Source organism: Panthera onca, chromosome D3, assembly GCF_046562875.1.
Source record: "Panthera onca isolate mPanOnc1 chromosome D3, mPanOnc1 haplotype 2, whole genome shotgun sequence".
NCBI lineage: Eukaryota > Metazoa > Chordata > Mammalia > Carnivora > Felidae > Panthera > Panthera onca.
Window position 1 is genome coordinate 85,693,362 of NC_138350.1, and position 19,714 is coordinate 85,713,075.

A 19,714-nucleotide genomic window follows, 5' to 3' on the forward strand; every position below is an offset into this window, starting at 1 on the left:
AACGCAGTTGCCAAGACGGAAAAGGAATCAAAACATGCCAGTATCTGGTAACACTATCTCTCCTCGATTTTATGTAATCTAAGGATAAGCCCCCACCATGATATTTTTTGAGACTCTGAGGCAGTTTTCATGCCTCTACCAGAGAAAGTAAGGATCAGAATCTTCCTATCAATAGTAGGGAGGATTGTTCCAAAAGTTCTCTTCCCTGGCAATCATTGACAGATTTAGGAAAGAAAGGCAGGTATTTGCTTTTGCTGTTTCTGTCAACATGCCTTCTGGTCAGAGGCACATCCACTTTTTCCAAAAGAACAGATTACTAAAGTCAAAAGATGTGCATTCAAGACCTAGCTCTGCCATCTCTGGTCGGGACACTCAACATCTCGGGGCCTCCATTTCCATGGTTGGGACACTCAACGTCTCTGGACCTCCATATCCGTCTGTAGAGTGGAAAGGATATGAACACTCTGATTTTTCAGTATTATGGAAATCAAAAGTGGTGACGCATGAGAAAAGATGTGGTAAATACTCTGCTTTATTATTTACCAATATACCTTCTAGAGAGACAAAGTAATGTGTTTAGAATAGACCAATGTTTAGAGAATAAGTCAAGATTGCTTTGTTGACAATTTGCTTATGAAGTACACAACTTTCCAATTTTGAGAATTGATCCCAGTGAAAAAAAGCAAAATATGATGTATCTGTCTGAAGATAACGCTAGGTCAATTCATGCTCTATTAACCAAATAAAGGCAAGTAGTAACTATCCCAGATGTTTCAAAATTTCACAAAGATTGTACAAAAATAAATTTATGGGAATTGCATTGCTTTTATTTTTTTAAAGTTTATTTATTTATTTTGAGACAGAGAGTGAGAGCGAGAGCACAAGTGGGGTAAGGGCAGACAGAGGGAAAGCGTATTCCAAGTAGGCTCCATGCTGTAAGTGCAGAACCCAATGTGGGGCTCGAACTCATGGACCGTGAGATGGTGACCTGAGCTGAGATCAAGAGTCGGAGGCTTAACCAACTGAGCCACCCAGGCGCCCCAGAATTGCGTTGCTTTTAACAATGTGGTTAATTTATTACTTTCTCCACAAGTAGTCTACTTTTAGGTTTAAAAAATAATCAGAGAAAACAGTGAAGAAAAAAATAAGACTTGCAAAGCTCTGAGTGAAACGTGTATTGACTACTGTACAGGTCCCTCTGTGCTCTTGTCTCTAGTTTCCTCGCTGTCCCTTACGTTAAAGAACCAAACCCCGGTATTACCCAGTCACAGTCACTAAAATTCCGTGGCTGTTTTCAGAAAAGCTAACAGCGTTTCAGAAAAGCTATTCATGGTTCATTCAGATTTCTTCACAGAGGGTAATAAGGTAGTGAACAAGTATTGTTTTTAATTGAAAAGTTGTCTCTCAAAAACAGTATTGAGTTCAATGGCTATTGAGTATTTGAAGTAAGATAATGACCTTCACAAAGTTTCAATGACCGAACTTGTTTCATTGAAGTAGATTTTCCACTTGAAGTATTTATCAGTTTGGGAAGGGAATTCTATTGTGCTGTGGTATTTTATTTTACTGCAGAAAAGACAACGTTCACTTGGAAAGTATTTGCCTTTTTTTCTGAAGCAAGCTAAATTCGGTAACACGTGGTAAAAATAAAATAAGTTCATTATGTGAAGGTGCCACGGATATTTATGGTGTCCAATAATACTTAATCACTGTATTTAATGGCCTGTCCTTATTTTTTCCACTCCGGGACCTACGTGCCAAAGTGCCTAGCTGATAAGTGTCCCATACATATTTTAATAAATATCCATGCGGACTGATCTCTGTTTAAAAAAAAAAAAAAAGATATTGTCTTTTGCCAAATGGAAGAATTGCATAAACCATGGTGGCAAATGCTGTGGGAGACAACTTTCCCCATCTACATCTGCTACCCTTCCTTGGGTTGCATTCAGTTATCAGGGAGACAAGCCAGTCGTGGGTTGGCTGAGCCTCCACTGGTCACTCCACCAGGGGTTGGTCGTGTTGGATGCAACTCCAGCCAATGAGGCGAGAGGGCGATCTACAGGGGACTCACTCTAAAGTAGGATACCAGAAGGAATGTGCTCTTCACTGTCCATCCAGCCTCTGAATATTTTGTGTGAGCACGTTTGCAGGTGCCCACACATGTGTTTGCATGTGGCTGCTGCAGCCACCTTGTGACCATGAGGAAAGGCAGGAAATGGCTCAATGCTGTAAGGAAGGCAGAGCAGAAGGAGGAAATCTTTTTCCTCCATGATGTCCTGAGTCTCTGACTTAATGACCCAGGGAACCACCCTCCCTCCAGACTGCTTGCTGGAAGTTTCCCCTTAACTTTTGAGCTGAGTGTTCTGTTACTTTCAAACAACACGATTACAGCTGACGCTTGATATAACCAACAATCAATTAGTTAATTGATTGGTTTTTGGAGTTGAATCCCAGAATGCTCAGAGTTTAACTTAATAATAAATCATGACCGGGGCGCCGGGGTGGCTCAGTCGCTTAAGCTTCTGACTCTTGATTTCGGCTCTGTTCATGATCTTACAGTTCATGGGATCAAGCCTTATATCAGGCTCTGTGCCACAGCACTGAGCCTGCTTGGAATTCTTTCTCTCCCTCTCTCTCTGCCCCTCCCCAGTACGTGAATGTGCACGTGTGCACCCTTGCTCTCTCGGTCTCAAAAATAAAAATAAATAAACTTAAAAAAATAATAATAACTTATCACCTTGTCCTGGTCCTAGCTCTTACAGGACATCAAACTAATATTAAGGGTGGTGATTTTTTTCTCCTCAATCCAGTGTATACTGACATAAACCAAGAGCCTTCACCAAGAAGATAAGTAGAAGTAGAAATAGATTTTTCCTCCTCTGGTCTGCCAGTCCCCTGCCTCCTCCAAACTCGTCAGTCCCTTATAGGCAACCTGGGTACCTGGAGTGCTCTGACAACACCACTCCTTCTCGAGAAGGGACACGAGATACTGCACATGTCAGTACACTGAGTGGGGGAGGGCGTCCTCCCACTGTCTGCCGACTTCTGTTTTCCATCCTGTTCCTACTGATAAAGCTGATTTCTATATTGGGATCCACGGACTCACATGTAAACTTAAGTCAGCCTGCATTTATGGGAAACACCTATCAAGGACATCTAACACAGACCGATCACAATCCACCCACTCAGCTTTAGCCAACTTACCCTAGAAAACATGACCTGCTGGCCTTATGAGGACATCCTGTCATCCTCAAATATGCCCTGCTTCTGTGCAGAGCCCCATGTGGGGCTCCAACTCACGAACCACTGCGAGACCGCGACCTGAGCTGAAACCCAGAGTCGGACGCTTGACCGAGCCACCCAGGTGCCCCTCTGCGTTGCCTCTTCTAGTGCTCTATAAAACTCATTCTTGTGACAAATGGCTCCAGAATGACATTCCACTGCTACTGAGGCACTGTGCTCCCCCAACCCATGCATTATGTTACCTTGGATAAAGGACATCAGAGCCGCTGCTAAATTACTGTAGTTTTGTCATTTGCAACTATCTGTCTTTGCCTTGCTTCAGACTCAAATCCTGAGTGGATCTGGCATCTGGGTGACGGGCTGATCCCTTCACTGAGTGTCTGAAACTGTTTGCTTCCTTTATCTGGATTTGATTTCTGCTCAGATCTGATAACCAGACTGACTAGGGTAAGTAAAGGAATTTGAATTTAATTTAAATGGGATGAAAAGCCACCGGCTGGTTGTAAACAAGGAGCCTGACCCAGCATAGCCACTGATTCCCCACCAGGCCAATTTCAATCACTTCTCTGCCTGGGCCCTTTGGGCTTTGGAGTTGGTGACTCCTGGTGTAGAAAGAAGCAGGCCGGGAAGTCAACCCCGAGTCAAATACTCGCTCTAAAGCATGCGAGCAGTAAGTCACAGGGGCAAAAATACGTAATGTCTTTCAACCACAATCCCATTTAAGTCCGGTGGGGATGGAAAGGAAGCATAGGCAGAGGAAACGAAATCACAGTCCCATTGCCAATCAAAAGTGAGTGGAAGAAATAGTTGAAAGAAAAGGTAAAACACACCCGCGGGGATGATAAAGAGCATGACTTCCTGACGTGAGGGAGCAGTTTAATTAATAAGCAAATCCTGGTGAAACTCCCACCAGATTCATCAAGAGTCCGTAAAGTCTCACGAATATATCTCAATTACAGAGAAATATATTCGGGGGATAACTTTATCTTTCTTCTGCTGCTGTATGTTTACGTGTGTCGGGGGTGGGAGTGACCATTGGGAGGATTTAATGTAATAATAAAATGGTAGAGGGGAAGGAGCGGGCTGGCTCCCGGCCTGAAGCAGAGGATGTGGTGTTGGCTCAGGAACCACCTGAATCCTGGGGTCACCTCCCCAAGGGCACAGCACCCATCCTGCTTTCTCCCTCTGGGTTAAAAGAACAATTGGGGAGGGTAGTTAGCAGATTCCATTTGTAAACCAGTTCACGTGGCCATCTTAAATAACTCCGACTTGTTAGGAATGAAATTGAATCTAGGGTAAAAATCTCTTTGAAGGGCATGTTCGGTAAATGAACGAAGGTACAGTACAATTCCTATTTGAACATCTAGAGCCAGTTTCAACTACTACTCTTTCATTGGAATAAGCAAGAAATTATTTTTCATCCATTGCAGCTTTATTTAATTACATAAACAACAGAAGCATCAATGCTCAGGGAGTAAGATTTTATTACAAGGGAAGAGTGACCGGGCTTGCATCCTGCATACTTGCCAAAGGTGTGCCTTTGTTAGTAAAAACTAGCTCGGGTGTGGTAGAACCCACAGTGCTTGTGAACTTACAGGCTTACAAAAACAGAAGCATCAGAGTAGGCTTCATTCACAAACAATGGGAAACTCACAAATCAATGCATTACTTACTCTGATCTTCAGATTGTTGCCAGAAACCAACAAAAAATAGTGTTATTGAGAATTTTGAAGTAGTTTTTTTTAAAAGGGCTTTTTTTTTTTTTTTCTGTTTAACAATGATACATTTCTTTACATAAATTTGTTGAGCATTACAATGCAAGGCAAAACCTTGGCTGGGCTTGAAGGAATATGGGATTCCAAATAGTACAATTGCTTGGATTTGTGTGAACACTAGTAATTAACAGTGAATATCAACAAATGACATTGTTTGCTAACTTGGGCACACAGGAAAACTGGACTGGCTCAGAACTGTAAGAGGGACTGTGCTATTTACCTTTCCCATACCCAGAAACAAAAGATCTACCCGTGATTTAACTGTGGTTACAAATGAAATACTTGCTTTATTTCTTTGTTTATTCAAAATTATTTTTCTCAAAATAGGATTACAACAGTGCCTAAGGCAAAGGTCTATGGCATAATATTCACTCCCTTTCACCCTAGCAAAGTATTTAAGAAAAAAAAAAAAAGGCTATCACAGGAATTTCTGACAATGTTTTGGGAAAAAAGTGTGACATTTTTTTGAGTAGCAATGGAATGTTTTTTTAGTGGGTGGAAACTGTAACAACAGACACTCAGAAACATAATACTATATTTTTTTTTATTTAATGGAAAAATACTTTTTGAATGTATTGCAGTTTATAGGAAAAAAAGCTGTCTGTAGAAAAGTGAAATTTATTTGTTAGATTTCAGAATTATAAAATTCAGACAAAAACTTAAGAAACTTTATTTACATGGAAAATCTGTTTAATACTCTAATGTAAAAAATATTTTTGGGGTGCCTGGGTGGCTCAGTTGGTTGAGTGTCTGACTTCAGCTCAGGTCATGATCTCACAGTTTGTGAGTTTGAGCCCCGCATCGGGCTCTGTGCTGACAGCTTCGAGACTGGAGCCTGCTTCGGATTCTGTGTCTCCCTCTTTCTCTGCCTCTCCCCTGTTCGTGCTTGCTCTCTCTCTCTCTCTCTCTCTCAAAAATAACCATTAAAATATGTATATATATATATATATATATACATATATATATATATTTTTTAAACTAGTCATTGTGTTAAGGTGATCAGATAATTAGTGTTTTTCTTTTTCTTTGTTTTTACAAATATTCTGATATAGATGGATAGATAGAGAAATACAGATACCAAAAACCCCGATTTATATCCATGGTTTTCCATATATATCCTTTAAGTACAGGACAACCCTTAAAACAGAATCATTTATTCAATTTAAAGCTGCATTGCATAGCTTAGGATTATCAATATCTGTTAGATGTCCAGGGTACTTTATAAAACAAGTACTCAGATGTTTTTATGCCAAAAATGCATTGAATGAAAAGGAAAAAACCGGGGCACCTGGCTGGCTCAGTCAGCAGAGCATGTGACTCTTGATCTTAGGGTTATGAGGTCAAGGCCCACACTGGGCATGGAGCCTACTTTAAAAAAAAGAAAAAAGAAAAATACCCACATGAATTCCTAGTTTACCATTTCATTTTGCAACACCTGCCTTACCATAATGTCACCCAGGAAGACTTATGCAGATTTCTTTTTATCTGGCCATTCAGCCTTTGCTATAATTGGTATCAGAGCGAATGTTCCAATATTCTGATGAGAGGGGAATACAGAAATGAGATTGTGGCTAATGGTTCCAAGTCTAGCTGGCCATAAAAACTGCCTTGAGAGCTGTTTTTGAAAATCATTATAAAGCCAAGAAAAGTATAGAATTGTAAGAATTAAAATTAAGTCCCTGTTTCTTTCCTTTGCACCACAAACCATTTCCTAGAGATAACCACTGTCAACAGGCCAATGTCAATTTTTCCAGATATCATGGGTGCCTATATAAGCACGTAGGAGGTATGTGGAAATAGAACGTATGCACACTCATTTTTGGATAACTCTAATCTTATTATTCACATCATTGTTCTGCAACTCTCTTTTTAACATTTGTTTCCTCCCTTAATCTACGGCAAAGACTAGAGATTTATTCATTGAATACACTGACCCAGAGGGGTTCCGGACCACAGATTTCTCGGATGGCCAAAGCATATCAGGCAGAGTCTTGGTAGGAAACAGAAGGCACGGTCTTCTTTGCACAGGAAAGAGGAGAATAAGTGAAAGTCTTTTGTTGGCTAAATACCCAGCAGTCGAATTGCTGGACAAAACGGTATTTCTATTTTTAATTTTTGGAGGAAACTCCATGTTTTTTTCCAGAGCGGCTGCACCAATTTACATTCCCACCAACCGCGCACAAGTTTCCCTTGTCCCCACAGCCTCACCAATACTCGTTAATGTTTGTCTTTTTGAAACCAGCAATTAAATACAACACGGTGGGGCGACTGGTTGGCTCAGTCGGTTGAGCGTCCGACTTCGGCTCAGGTCATGATCTCAGGGTTTGTGAGTTCGGGCCCCGCGTCAGGCTCTGTGCCGACAGCTCGGAGCCTGGAGCCTGCTTCGGATTCTGTGTCTCCCTCACTCTTTGCCTCTTCCCCAACTTGTGCTCTGTCTCTCTGTCTCTCTCTGTCTCTCTCTCTCTCTCAAAAATAAATAAAATGTAAAACAAAAACAAAACACAACAAAACTACCACATGGTTGTACAGAATGAAAAGTTGGAAAGATAGAACCGAAGATCTCAACAGCAAGATCAAATATAAAAATCAGTATCGTTTCCTAGTACTACAAATAAAGTTATTCAAGATTATGTATAGATAAGGGTATTTATATTTTATAGATAAAGAAATCTGGGGGGGCGCCTGGGTGGCCCAGTCTGTTAAGCAGCCAACTTGGGATAAGGTTGTGATCTTAGAGTTTGTGAGTTCAAGCCCTGTGCCAGGCTCTGTGCTGACAGCTCAGAGCCTGGAGCCTGCTTCCAATTCTGTGTCTCCCTCTCTCTCTCTGTCCCTCCCCAGCTTGTGCTCTCTCTCTCTCTCAAAAATAAATAAACATTAAAAGAAAAAAAAAGAGGGGCACCTGGGTGGCTCAGTCGGTTAAGCATCTGACTTTGGCTCAGGTCACGATCTCACAGTTCGTGAGTTCAAGCCCTGCGTCAGGCTTGCTGCTGTCTGCGCAGAGCCCATTTCCGATCCTCTGTCTCCCTCTCTCTCTGTCCACCCCCCCCCCCCCGGCTTGTACTCTCTCTCTAAAAATAAATAAGCTTAAATAAATAGATAAATAAGCTTAAATAAATAAATAAATAAGAAATAAGAAATTTGGTAAAACTCAATTAATTTGAATAATCACTTTTATAATTATCAAAAACATATTTAAAAACATACTCATGGTAATAAAGGAAACCTTTGTTTACAACAGAGAATTCTCTAGGTGCATCCACTTTGTATGTAGTTGTATATATGTATGTATTCAGGGTTGCCAGATTTAGCAAATAAGAATGCAGAGCACACAGTTAAATTTGAATTTTAGATAAACAATGAATATTTTTAGCATAAATGTGTCCGAGATATTGCATGCATACTTACACAGAAAACTATTTCTTGTATTCCTGAAATTCAAATGGAATGGTGCCTCCTATATTTTATCTGGCAACCCTGGAGGTACGGCTGCTGGTAAAACCAGTTAACATCCAAGCAATGCTGACTTTTGACTCTAGTGCATTGATGAAAATCACATCTGAGAACTATAAAATAAAGATCATTTTAATCTTACTGAACATAAGCTTCTACTTAAACAGAGATCACCATTCGTATCATCAGATACCTCTGTACATTGGTCAATTAAAATGCAAATTCAGGCTATTTTGCCTGATGAGCATACTTCAGAGATGAATAAAACTCATGAATAACTGATTAATGGTGAAAAATGATATATGGGTTTTAATGGCACTGTGAGATAAGTTAATCAGTAAAATTGGAAACAGGAAAAGGAACAAATGCCTGTATAATTGTAAGACGCTCTATGGATCATACAACAGCAAGACATCTCCTTAAGGGAGTTTGGTACACAGGACTATTTCGAGGAAGTGGTGGGGCACACATAATCGTATTATATGCTTCCTTCTCTACCTAACCAGCAATTTTGTCCAGCTGGAATCCAGTTAAATAAATTTCAAAGTCTCCCTTGAGGAAAAAGAAAAGCCACAAAAAGGCAGAGGGGGAGTAGTTTCCTTTTTTGCTTTAGAAATTTGGAGAGAGAGTATACAGTAAGTGTATGCGACGATCAATTTCGCAATAACCAATGGGGAGAAGGGGTGGGGGTGGGGAATGGAATAAACCTCTTTATTTTCCCCTGTACAATTCCAACAATGGGACCCTGGAGAAAAAGGACTAATGCCATCTATGGCCCAGGGATGGTTTCCAATACAAAATCAAGAAACTGTAAAATACGGACAGCTATCATTTATAACTGAGATGTCAGAGCTTCAGGATGTATCGATGTTAGGGAGCAAGAGGTAAGTCATTTGGTACTTAAAAATTATGGCTACATCTTGACTATAAACAATGTGCGCAAGAATCATCCACCCGCTCGTTGGTGAATTGCACTTGTTTCTGTGGCTTTTTGATGTTGTCTCCTAAGCACCTCCCCCTTCACTCCAACACTCTGGCCCCAGGTGCGGCCAGCACCCGGCAGCCCTTAGCTGCGGTCTCTCCTTTTGAACACAGGCACCCTTCCCACACCTTCCTTCGAATTCACCACCAGCACTGTTGAGAACCTAGAGCTGACCTCATACCTCTTTCGTCACTCTTCTCTGTGTGAATTCATTTTGCTCTGGCTGGTAGCTCGATGAGACTCAAGTGAATTATATGAAAGCTTCGTTCTAAGGAAAAATTAGAATGCAACCATTCGTCTTGTAATTTTGCTGTATTTGTTCGTCAGTTTTCAAGCTTGGGAGATCGTCTCACCTTTAAAGTCATGGATTTCCGTAAATAAAATCTACTTTCTTCTCAACAGAGAGAGGAAACATAAAAGATTAACAATTTGAAGACAAGCCAAAGTATAGAAAAAAGCAAAGCTCTCTGAGACCTTAGGAACTGTAATGAAATCATGGGTGACTGTGGGATGATTACAGTTTATTACATCTAGTTCTAAAACCAAAGGCAGAGTAAGATCAGATTTATATCATATATGCCACATAACGGATATTTTTCCCTAATGGCATTGTCTTTGTTTGCTAGTTCAAAAAGAATCTGTCTTATGAAAAACTTGAAATTGTTGTCACTTAAGATTAACTTATGTGACAGTAGTTTCTCTGACAGAATCTCATTGGAAGGGAAGGCCCTCAGGCGTGGGCCTGCCGGACAGAAGACCAGGAGGCACAGAGACTTCTCAGTTCTTCTCTGAGAACGAATATTTTGTATTCTGTATGCATACATTTTGTCTTTGTCTTACTTAAGAAATCATTTCTAAAACTATTTGCTCATTTTGTTTTCACACCGGTGCTACTGGTAATTCCTCAGAAGATCCACCTCACCTCTACACATTTTTCGATCTCTGCTGGTTGCATGTAAATAAGCCATTTCTTCACTTCATTGCCTTCCCATACAACTTCCTGAAGCCCATTATTCAATGAAGGAGGCTATATTTTTTAATACCAGGCACTATAATATTGACTTGACAGTAATTAGTCTCATGTTTTTTTCTGGTAAACAAAATGGGATGTATGTAACACACCAAAATTTACATGGAACTTCCAAATAGGAGCAGACCACAAAAATTGTATTTAATCTGAAATACTATGCTCGATAACAGCCCCTTTCCAACTCTCTCATTCACTTTCCATGTTATTTTATTAATCTTTTCAACTACTGGTAACATTTTAAAATGTAAATTTGAAAGACTAGCATGATGAACAAGCACATGCACACATTATGGCATTTTTCTTCAATTTTAGCATGCAGCTCCATAAAAGGAAATTCTCCTGTACAATCATGATAGCATTGTCATCCCTAGGAAAATTAACAATAATTCCTTAATACCCAGTCTGTTTTCAAATTTCCCCAATTTTCTGCAAGTTTTTTTATAGCTAGTTTTATTTTACTTTGTGTTTTCAAATCAAATGTAATATACGTGCTAATTGAAAATTATGTGCTGGGGCACCTGAGTGGCTCAGTTGGTTAAGTGTCTCGACTTTGGCTCAGGTCATGATCTCACAGTTCATGAGTTCGAGCCCTGCATCGGGCTCTCTGCTATCAGCACAGGACCTGCTTTGGATCCTCTGTCCTCCTCTCTCTCTCAAAAATAAATAAAACATTAAAAAAAACAAAGAAAATTATGTGCTAAACTTGAACATGCATATATAAACATAGATTCCATTTCATTTAAGTGGAAAGGCTAGATGAGATTCCATTTACATATTTCTGGCTATTTTATAGGTGATGTGTGTACTTCGTGTTGCATCCCACTAACAAGCACATAATGTTCGATTATTCTAAGGCATTCCACCTACGGCAGAGACATTTCATATAAGGCAGAGATAGCCAGACCATTCCACTGTGGGTACTTTTAAATTTTGTGATTAGGAAATACAGTAAGTCATTTATAACTTAGGAAATGTGCTCCTAAAATTCATAGGCTATGCAAAATCACAAAATAAAAACCACAGGGTTTATGGGGGAAATAGGGTTAGAGGCACAAATCACCAAAACTTCATCGGTCACACACACACACACACACACACACACACACACACACACGGAGAAACCAAATAAACATGGCTGCAATTCAGTTTTACACATGCTAAATGCTTAAGAAACACATAAACGCTATATAAATATGGCATTTTCTCCCCCCCTTCCCCACAAAGACATGCAGATTGCATGTGGGTGTCAGGAGGGTGAGTCTGGTAAATGAAAATATGCATAAGCAAGTGTTATGCTCAATTTGTGTTATGCTCAAACTATTCCCTAATGTATCAATCACATTGGAACTCAACTGTGGCTTCAAAACAAGCATTATAGCAAAATGCAATCTGGAGGTTGATGCTTTGACACCACATGAACATCCAGATTCTCCTCAATCCTTTTCTTCCTGGTTTTAGCATCCATTGGTCATCCCTGCCTGAGTCAATGATTTCAATGGCAGTTGCCATGCAGCGATTTTCAAATTCCTTCAATCTTTCTGTATTTATAAGCTAACAATCCTAACAATCTACGCAAAGAGCTTTTCTCTTCCAAACAGAGAATGGTCTGTGCTACCTCTTTGCATTACACACAAGTCTAATCCTTCTTTTCCTGTCTATCCTTCCAATGTTTTAGAGCCATGATTTTAGATTTCCTCAGTCTTCCTGTCTCCCAATGAAACATCCCCATTTCTTTAGCTATTTCTCATATCACATGCTTGGGAATTCCTTCCCTCTTCTGGTCACTATCTTTGGACTAAGCTCCAATTTGCACACAGAAAACGTAGTTTCCCAGGTGGGGTCTTACTGAGTGGATTGAGACAACCGCCTTCTTCACTCTGGACATTATGGTGATAGTCATGCAGCTGAAGGTCAGCATAGCTTTGCTAAGGTCACATCTTACTGTTGACTCATATTCTCACCAAGATTGCTGAGATAAATTTCCTCCAACCACACGTCTGGTTTTTTTTTAACCTCGTATCAAGAACTTATTGTGTTTAATGCCATTTTAGTAAATTCAACCCAATTGTCCAAATTTTCTTTTCAGTTTTGTATACCAGCTATAAATCTAAAGGGCTCCATATTTTTATCCAAGTCATTAACAAATTTGATCAGCAAAGGGCCAAGGACAAAGCTTGCCCTTGATTACGATCATTTGACATTTCTTGATTATAATCATTCATCCAGAGTTCCATCTATCAAACTGTCCTTGCCTCAAGCTAACATTTCTCCATCGAATCTTCAAAGATATCATATGAGGACGTTGTCAAATGCTTTGCTGAAGTCCAAATACTCTGGGTCTATAGTGTGGCCCTTAATTACCCCTTTAGTCACACTGTCTAAGAAAGAAATAAGGTTAGTGTGACATCACTTGTCATTAGTGAAACCATGCCATAGCCTCATGATGTTAGTTTCCTTTCCAAGGAGTTCATAAACTACAGAATATCAAGCAGCTCATTCATCAATGCAACAAAAGAAGATGTTCTTTAAAAAGTAAACATGAAATACATTTAGGGAGAATTATTTTGAAATTCAGATATAATATTAAGTTGTAATGCTTGCTTGTTTAAAATTTTTCAAATTCCTATCATGCTCTCTGACCATGAGTTAATTTTGTAGAGGCATGAAAATATAATAAATGGCCGTAAGTGTGGTTGATTTTAAAAGAAAGCCTTTCATTTATAGTTTTGATGCACTGTAGTAAGTTCAATTTTTATATATTTTTAACAAGTCATTCTTTTCAAGGGTTTGCAATATTCTAAAGGAAAAAAAAATGTTGAAGTTCGTCCTTTTCTCCAAACCTGCTTTTAAAATTTTAACATCATTAGCTTGTAACACTGGCTGTGCAGCCTCATTAAGTAACATTCTCACATTAAGAGCTTTATGTGATGTTTGATAGGTCTATAAATCTATCTAAACAGAGAGAGGAGGAATCAGTTACCAGGGGATCCAACCAAAGGGATCAATCAGTAATTTTCTGGCAGACAATCCTGAAAATAGATTGGTGTGTATTAAAATTTTAGCATTGCAGCAGTTATATTCTAGAGTGAAAATTCATGCAGTAGAATCGACATAACATTACTTCATAAAATTAAATACAAGTGAGAAGAAGTCCAATGACTATTTTTATATAGACTTACAACACTAAAGATATGTTTCTGGCAATAAATTTTCCTAGACCTAAAACAACACCATCATTGTCTTTGAATTCAAGTAGGAAAACCAGTCAGTAGTGCAACGCCTAAGGTTTCTCTCTTGAGTTAGTGCTGCTGAAAACCAAAAGAGTGAGATACTACTGGAATGTTTGTTCTGTTTAAGATATTAAGGCAGTTAAAGAGCTAATATGCATGCTTAAGGTATCAGGAATTGAAAGTGAATAATATATAAATAACTTTAATATGGACTAGAATGCTACTCATCTAATACAAGGAAATGAATATGTTTAATATTATCACAATAATATTTCAATGTTAAAAAATAGAAAATATCGAAGTCCACTTATTTCAAATGGACTAAAAAAAATCCTATTTTAAAAAAGGATAATTTAATTACTTTGTTTTCCTGAAAAGATAATTAGCACTTTGCCTTTAATTAATTTGAATTTCACTAGGAATTCTGGATCTAAATATTACTCGATAATTTTCATCTTCTATTGAAATACTGCTTTCCCCCCCAAAATATCGAATAATTGTCACCTTCAGCAAGGAATAGAATTCATAAGGCAAATTATTCCTCCCCTTCTTTCTACATTGAAAACAGAAATTATCATCTGCTTCTCTTTCAGTGATTTTTAAAAATCTTGGTAATTACTATAGGTATTGGTATTGTGTTTATTATGCTAGCCTGTATTTTAGGGAATTATGGACTATATATCACACAAATGAAATCAATTTCTTAGTGAATTATACAAAAATACATTTTACTGTGGAAGGTTAGATGTTAATTTCAGATGACTTTCTTATGAATTTATTTTTATTTCTCTCCCTTTCTCTCACCCCATTGAAACAAATTCTATTAATTACAAATTTAGCTCTGGCTCAGGAAATTACTGACCATGCTTTTCATTTACTTGTAGTGAGCTCTTCAGGACTATAAAATTAGCAGGATAGAACATTGTCCTGGTTCTGTGCCAATTACTTTTAAAATAAACATCTTTTGGCTAAAATGAACATTGTGCCTATTTATGTATTTGATTTAGAAAATGATTTTTAAAATTAGAAGAAATTCTTGGCTTAGTTTCTGTAATGGTCTAACATTACTCAAGTCCATTATCGTCTTTAGATTGATGAGTTCCATTGTGGATGACATTTAATTAAATAAGATAATGCATATCTTATTAATATGAATGTTCTTATTTATCTCTTAAGAGGGAGTTTGCATACTAAAGGAAGTCACATTTTAATGGCTACGTTAAATAATATTTTTCAGGTTGGAGAGTATAAAAGGCTTTTGAAGTATAACTGATTTCCAAATATTTATTGTGTTATATGCAGTTAATTTCACAAACTCATATATATTAAGATTCTACTTTTTGTTCTATTCCTTTTTGAAATAAATGAAACATCTTGTGGTTCTTAGATATGTTGGTTATGTTTATCATACTTTATGAAAATAAACTTTTTTTCTTTTCTCATATAAAAATATTCAGGTACAATCCACAATCTCACACGATCCATAAAGCAAAGGCATTCCTAGGAAAGAAAATTCTGACATAATTTGTTCTGAATGTTATTACTTAGTGTCATGCCACATTTTCTATATGAGATGGGTATCAGACAATGAGTAAACCCCCTGCGGCAGAGTTGTAACTTTTCAGAATAAATTCCAAAATAAGAAAGAAAATAGGAATGTAGCTACTTCTAAAACATAAAAAAAAAAAAAAAAAAGGAGACTAATTAGGACTTTATGTTTCAAACACAACACAAAGGACATGTGTGACATAATAATGAGTTTCAAATATGTGAAAAGGATTCTATAAAGAGAATATTGAAACTTCTCTGTATTTGCAATGAAAGTCACAATCAGAAATGAGCTCATGTGGAGGGAGTTTTACTGGCCCATTAAAAGGTCTTTACCTTCCAACTGATAAAACACTAGAATAACAGCAGGTTGCTTACTCATAGTTTAACAGAAGGGTAAATAACACCTATTTTCTGACCATTTTACACATTCATAAACCAAAGAGAACGAGAGAGAGAGAGAGAAGAATGGCATTACTATGGATAAGCAAAATGCACAAGTCATTTACAACTTATAAGTTAATGATTTTTCAAGTATTGTCAGAAAACCTAGTAACTATCATAAAATAGCTCGAGCAATAACAAAAATAGCTAACTTGAATTTCATTTCAATTTCCCAATCTTAGCCTCTGTGAGGATGTGAATGGCCTCAAAGCAGGCATCCGGATTGACATTAATTAGTTAATTATGTCTCGAAGGGAATACCATTCCACAGTGTTATTTCTAAGATATTTTAGAAGGTAATGAGGCTCTGAAATTATAGTTGAAATGGCATTAATGAAAAAGAAAGTAACAGAAAGTGTTTTAACATGAGGGGAGATCAAAGGGAAGCTAAATAGGGAAGAGAAGACTATGGGAGTATAAATATGGGAGGGTTTTACTAGAGATGCAGCACCACTACGTATAGTCTGTATTATACCAGTATGGATATATTGTAAGGCTCGACCATATGCCATCATGGGAACTTGGTTAGGTGGGCTCTGTAAGGTTGTAGTCTTTCTCTCTGGTGTTTGGTCTTCAGGCTGCAGGGCAACAGGCCGGAAGGGAAGGCCATGAAACACGTCAGGGAAGCTGGAACTCAGAAACAGGAGCTGGAACCCACAAGACAGACTGGAACCTGGTCAGTGTCCTTTAGGGGAAGCTGGCACTTTTCACCTCTGAGCTACACACGCACCTGGCCCACAAGTCAGAGAGGAGGATGTGGGGTAGTGTCCACACCAACAAGGTGAACGGCAGGCAAATGACACAAAATGAACGAGCTGCCACACACACCTGTGCCTCTCCGCTGCTCTCCTGAGCAGAAGAACATTATAACCGCGATTTCACTTTCCCTTTTCCAACGTCTTTGCAGCGCCCCACCCCCCTGCCGCGACTAGAAATAAACAGGGACGGGAATTCTGAGAAATGTTGTCCTGCCTAGCCAAGTTAGCATATTGCCAGGCCACCGGAGTATGCTTAGGGATTATCCAGAAAATGAAACGACAGCCTGGTTCTAAAGTGTGTGCTCCAATAAAACTCCAAGCTACAAACCTGAATTGCATCCACTTGCGTGGTACGCAAAAAAAAAAAAAAAAAAAAAAAAAAAAAGAGGTGCTGCCTCAATCAGTGTTGGCAGAAACAGAAGGCAGACCCAAAGGGTTTAACCAAAAAAAAAAAAAAAAAAAAGTTTAAGAAAGGGACAGTATACAGAGTGGTGAACAGAGTTAAGGACTACCAAGGAATAAGGACACCCAGGAACCAGCAACGGCAGGGAGCCAATGCCCCCCACAGTCGCCTGAAAAGGCAAGTGGAGGGAACAAGCCCCCCTGGGAGACAGAAGAGGCTGAGAAGCATCTCAGGGAACCTAGTTCCCCCGGAAGAGGCAGGCTCTGTCTAAACTGCGGCAGAGGGAGCGCCCTGGATTCTCTCTGCTCTGTGTCTCCACTCACGGGCGGTGTCCCCACTTTGCGGGACCTGCCAGGACACCAGTGGGGCGAGGAAGCCGCAGCGAAGCCGTCACCGAGGGCAGCCTCTTGGGACACGGCACGGAGCACGGAAGGGTGGAGGAGGAATTTCCATGGAAAACAGAGTAAGCGGCACAAGCCATCACTCTAAAATGACCTCTTTCATAAGCAGTGTATACCTTAAATGACTTTTGCTGACCCTCCTGAAGAAGTTACCAGTCAATCAGAACTGCGTAAATATTACAAAGGGTGACAAATTTCCGGCAAATACAGGAAAACCTTGGATTGCAAGTAAGTTGTTGTGTGAGGATTCCGCAAGACGAGCAAACATTTCTGGTAAGTTTTTTTTTTACTCGATAAACGAGCCATGTCTTGCAATGCGAGTAGTACCCGTCACCAAACCTCACGTGATCATCACTGAGCCCAGGGTTCTTGAAATTTGCCTTGATATACGAGTGCTTTGGATTACAAGCGTGTTTCCGGGACAAATCATGCTCGCGATCCAAGGTTTTACTACTAAATGACCCAAAAGGTAGATGTTCCTAAGGGTCTTTCTACCTGTCGCGGTGTGCTTTACTTGCTGTTCCGGCTCACGGCTCCCTCAGGCACCAGGATACTTGCAGAGCAAGTGCTGATGCTCACAGTGACCCCCCACTCCTCTTGGTGTGTATACATGTCACCAACTGTTGGATCCCTGTGCCCCTAATCTCTCCACCCCCCCCCCCCACCCCAGCATCGGGCCAGCAAGCCTAAGCATGCATTGTGGAGAAATCAAGACAGCCCTCTCCCACCCAAGGGTAGCAGAGCTTCACTGAGGGGCTCACAATGATTCTGGAACAAGGGAAGTTTGACAGAGCAGAAGTAAATTGTTAAGGCACATTGTGGCCCTTTCCCCAGAAATGCTCTAGGACAACCTGTGGGCCAAGTTAGGAAAAATCTTCTATTTAGATCTATCCTTTTCTGCTTCCTCAACTTTTTTGTAATGTGTGTGTGGCTGGCCTGTCTTCAGCCTATCTGAAAGTTAAGCCTCTTTCTCTGTACCACCTGGAAATAAAGGCTTAAATACCCCCCAGCCATTTGTTGGGAATAAAATGTTTATCCCACAGCCACTCAATACTTCAGCAGCGACTCAGCTGAGAGACACTATATTTATGGCGAGAACCTGTCAGGGACCCGCTGAGCACTGCGGAAGGGAGGGCTGACTGCTGGGATTGCTATTGTCCGCAGTTTTCAAACAAAACTGAACCTGAAAACAATCAATGACAGAAGGAAATCTGAATCATACTGATGTTTCCTTAATAGCTCCCTAGGTCTTTGGTTGCTTTCTCTTTCCAAGGTAAATCCTGGAGTTGTCAGTTTTCCTGAGTTCACGCACACTCAGCAACATTTTAAAGGGAGGATCTGTTTAGAAAACTGTTTCAAAGGACAAAGGATTGCAGTTAATTATAAATAATTGCTTATTTTTAATACATGTTGGTTTGCTATTGTAATAAACTATACACTATATGCCAATGAAAATGTAATATTTATTTATTTATTAAAGTTTATTTATTTGGGGGGAGGGGCAGAGAGAGAGAGGGAGACAGAGAATCCCAAATGCGGGATTAGTTATTATTAGTTAATGCGGGGCTCGAACCCTCAAACCTTGAGATCATGACGTGAGCTGAAGTCAGATGCTCAACTGACTGAGCCACCCAGGTGCCCCAGAAATGTAATATTTAAATAGGGATTATTGATGGACATTCATTTACTTCCCTATACAACAGAGAATTGTTCTTTTGCCAAGGGCTTTTCCTAAATTGGTATACAGACTACTCTATTTCTGGGTCTCACTTGAAGTCATACTTTTTCATGGTGACACCCAAGGGGTAATAAAGGGAGAGGGCAAAAGGTGCATAGGTGGCTGACTTAGCATTTATCGTGTGATCGTTGTTAATTTATAGTTAAAAGTTAACTCTACCTTCCCAACTCCCCTTGACCGAAAGTTTAGGGATGAGATAGCATCGAGAACGGTTTGCTCTCCCCACCCTTTTCCCATGTAATTACATAGTTTCTTCTTTGCAGAATATAGTTACCATGGACATAGCACGGTGATTATTCTGATGTCAACGGTAAAGGGAAAACGGAAGGACAGATCGCACCAAGGATATGGTTAGGACATGCAGCTTCTTTTCATGAGGATGTAAGGTTAAAAGATTAAGCAGTTTATGTATTTTGAAACTTCACAAGTGTATGTTAAATGTTATTATTTTTTTAAACTAGTACTTTGGGGGCGCCTGGTTTGCTCAGTCAGTTTAATGTCCAACTCTTGGTTTCGGCTCAGGTCACAATCTCCAGGTTTCATGGGTTTGAGCCCCATGTCAGGTTCTGCACTGGCAGTGCAAAGCCTGCTTAGGATTCTCCCCTGCTCTCTTTCTATCCCTCCCCAGTGGCGCGGTCCTCTGTCTCTCTCAAAGTAAATAAACTTAAAAAAAAAGTCTATTCAAAATTCTGAAAAATTAGATGCTAAACAC

The 19,714-nt window shown here is 39.5% G+C and overlaps 1 long non-coding RNA gene across 1 annotated transcript in view; it reads right to left on the reverse strand.

The window, feature by feature from the left end:
* LOC144613790 (uncharacterized) overlaps window positions 1–19,714 on the reverse strand; it is a 42,529-nt gene that overhangs the window by 11,316 nt on the left and 11,499 nt on the right. The window lies entirely within an intron of this gene.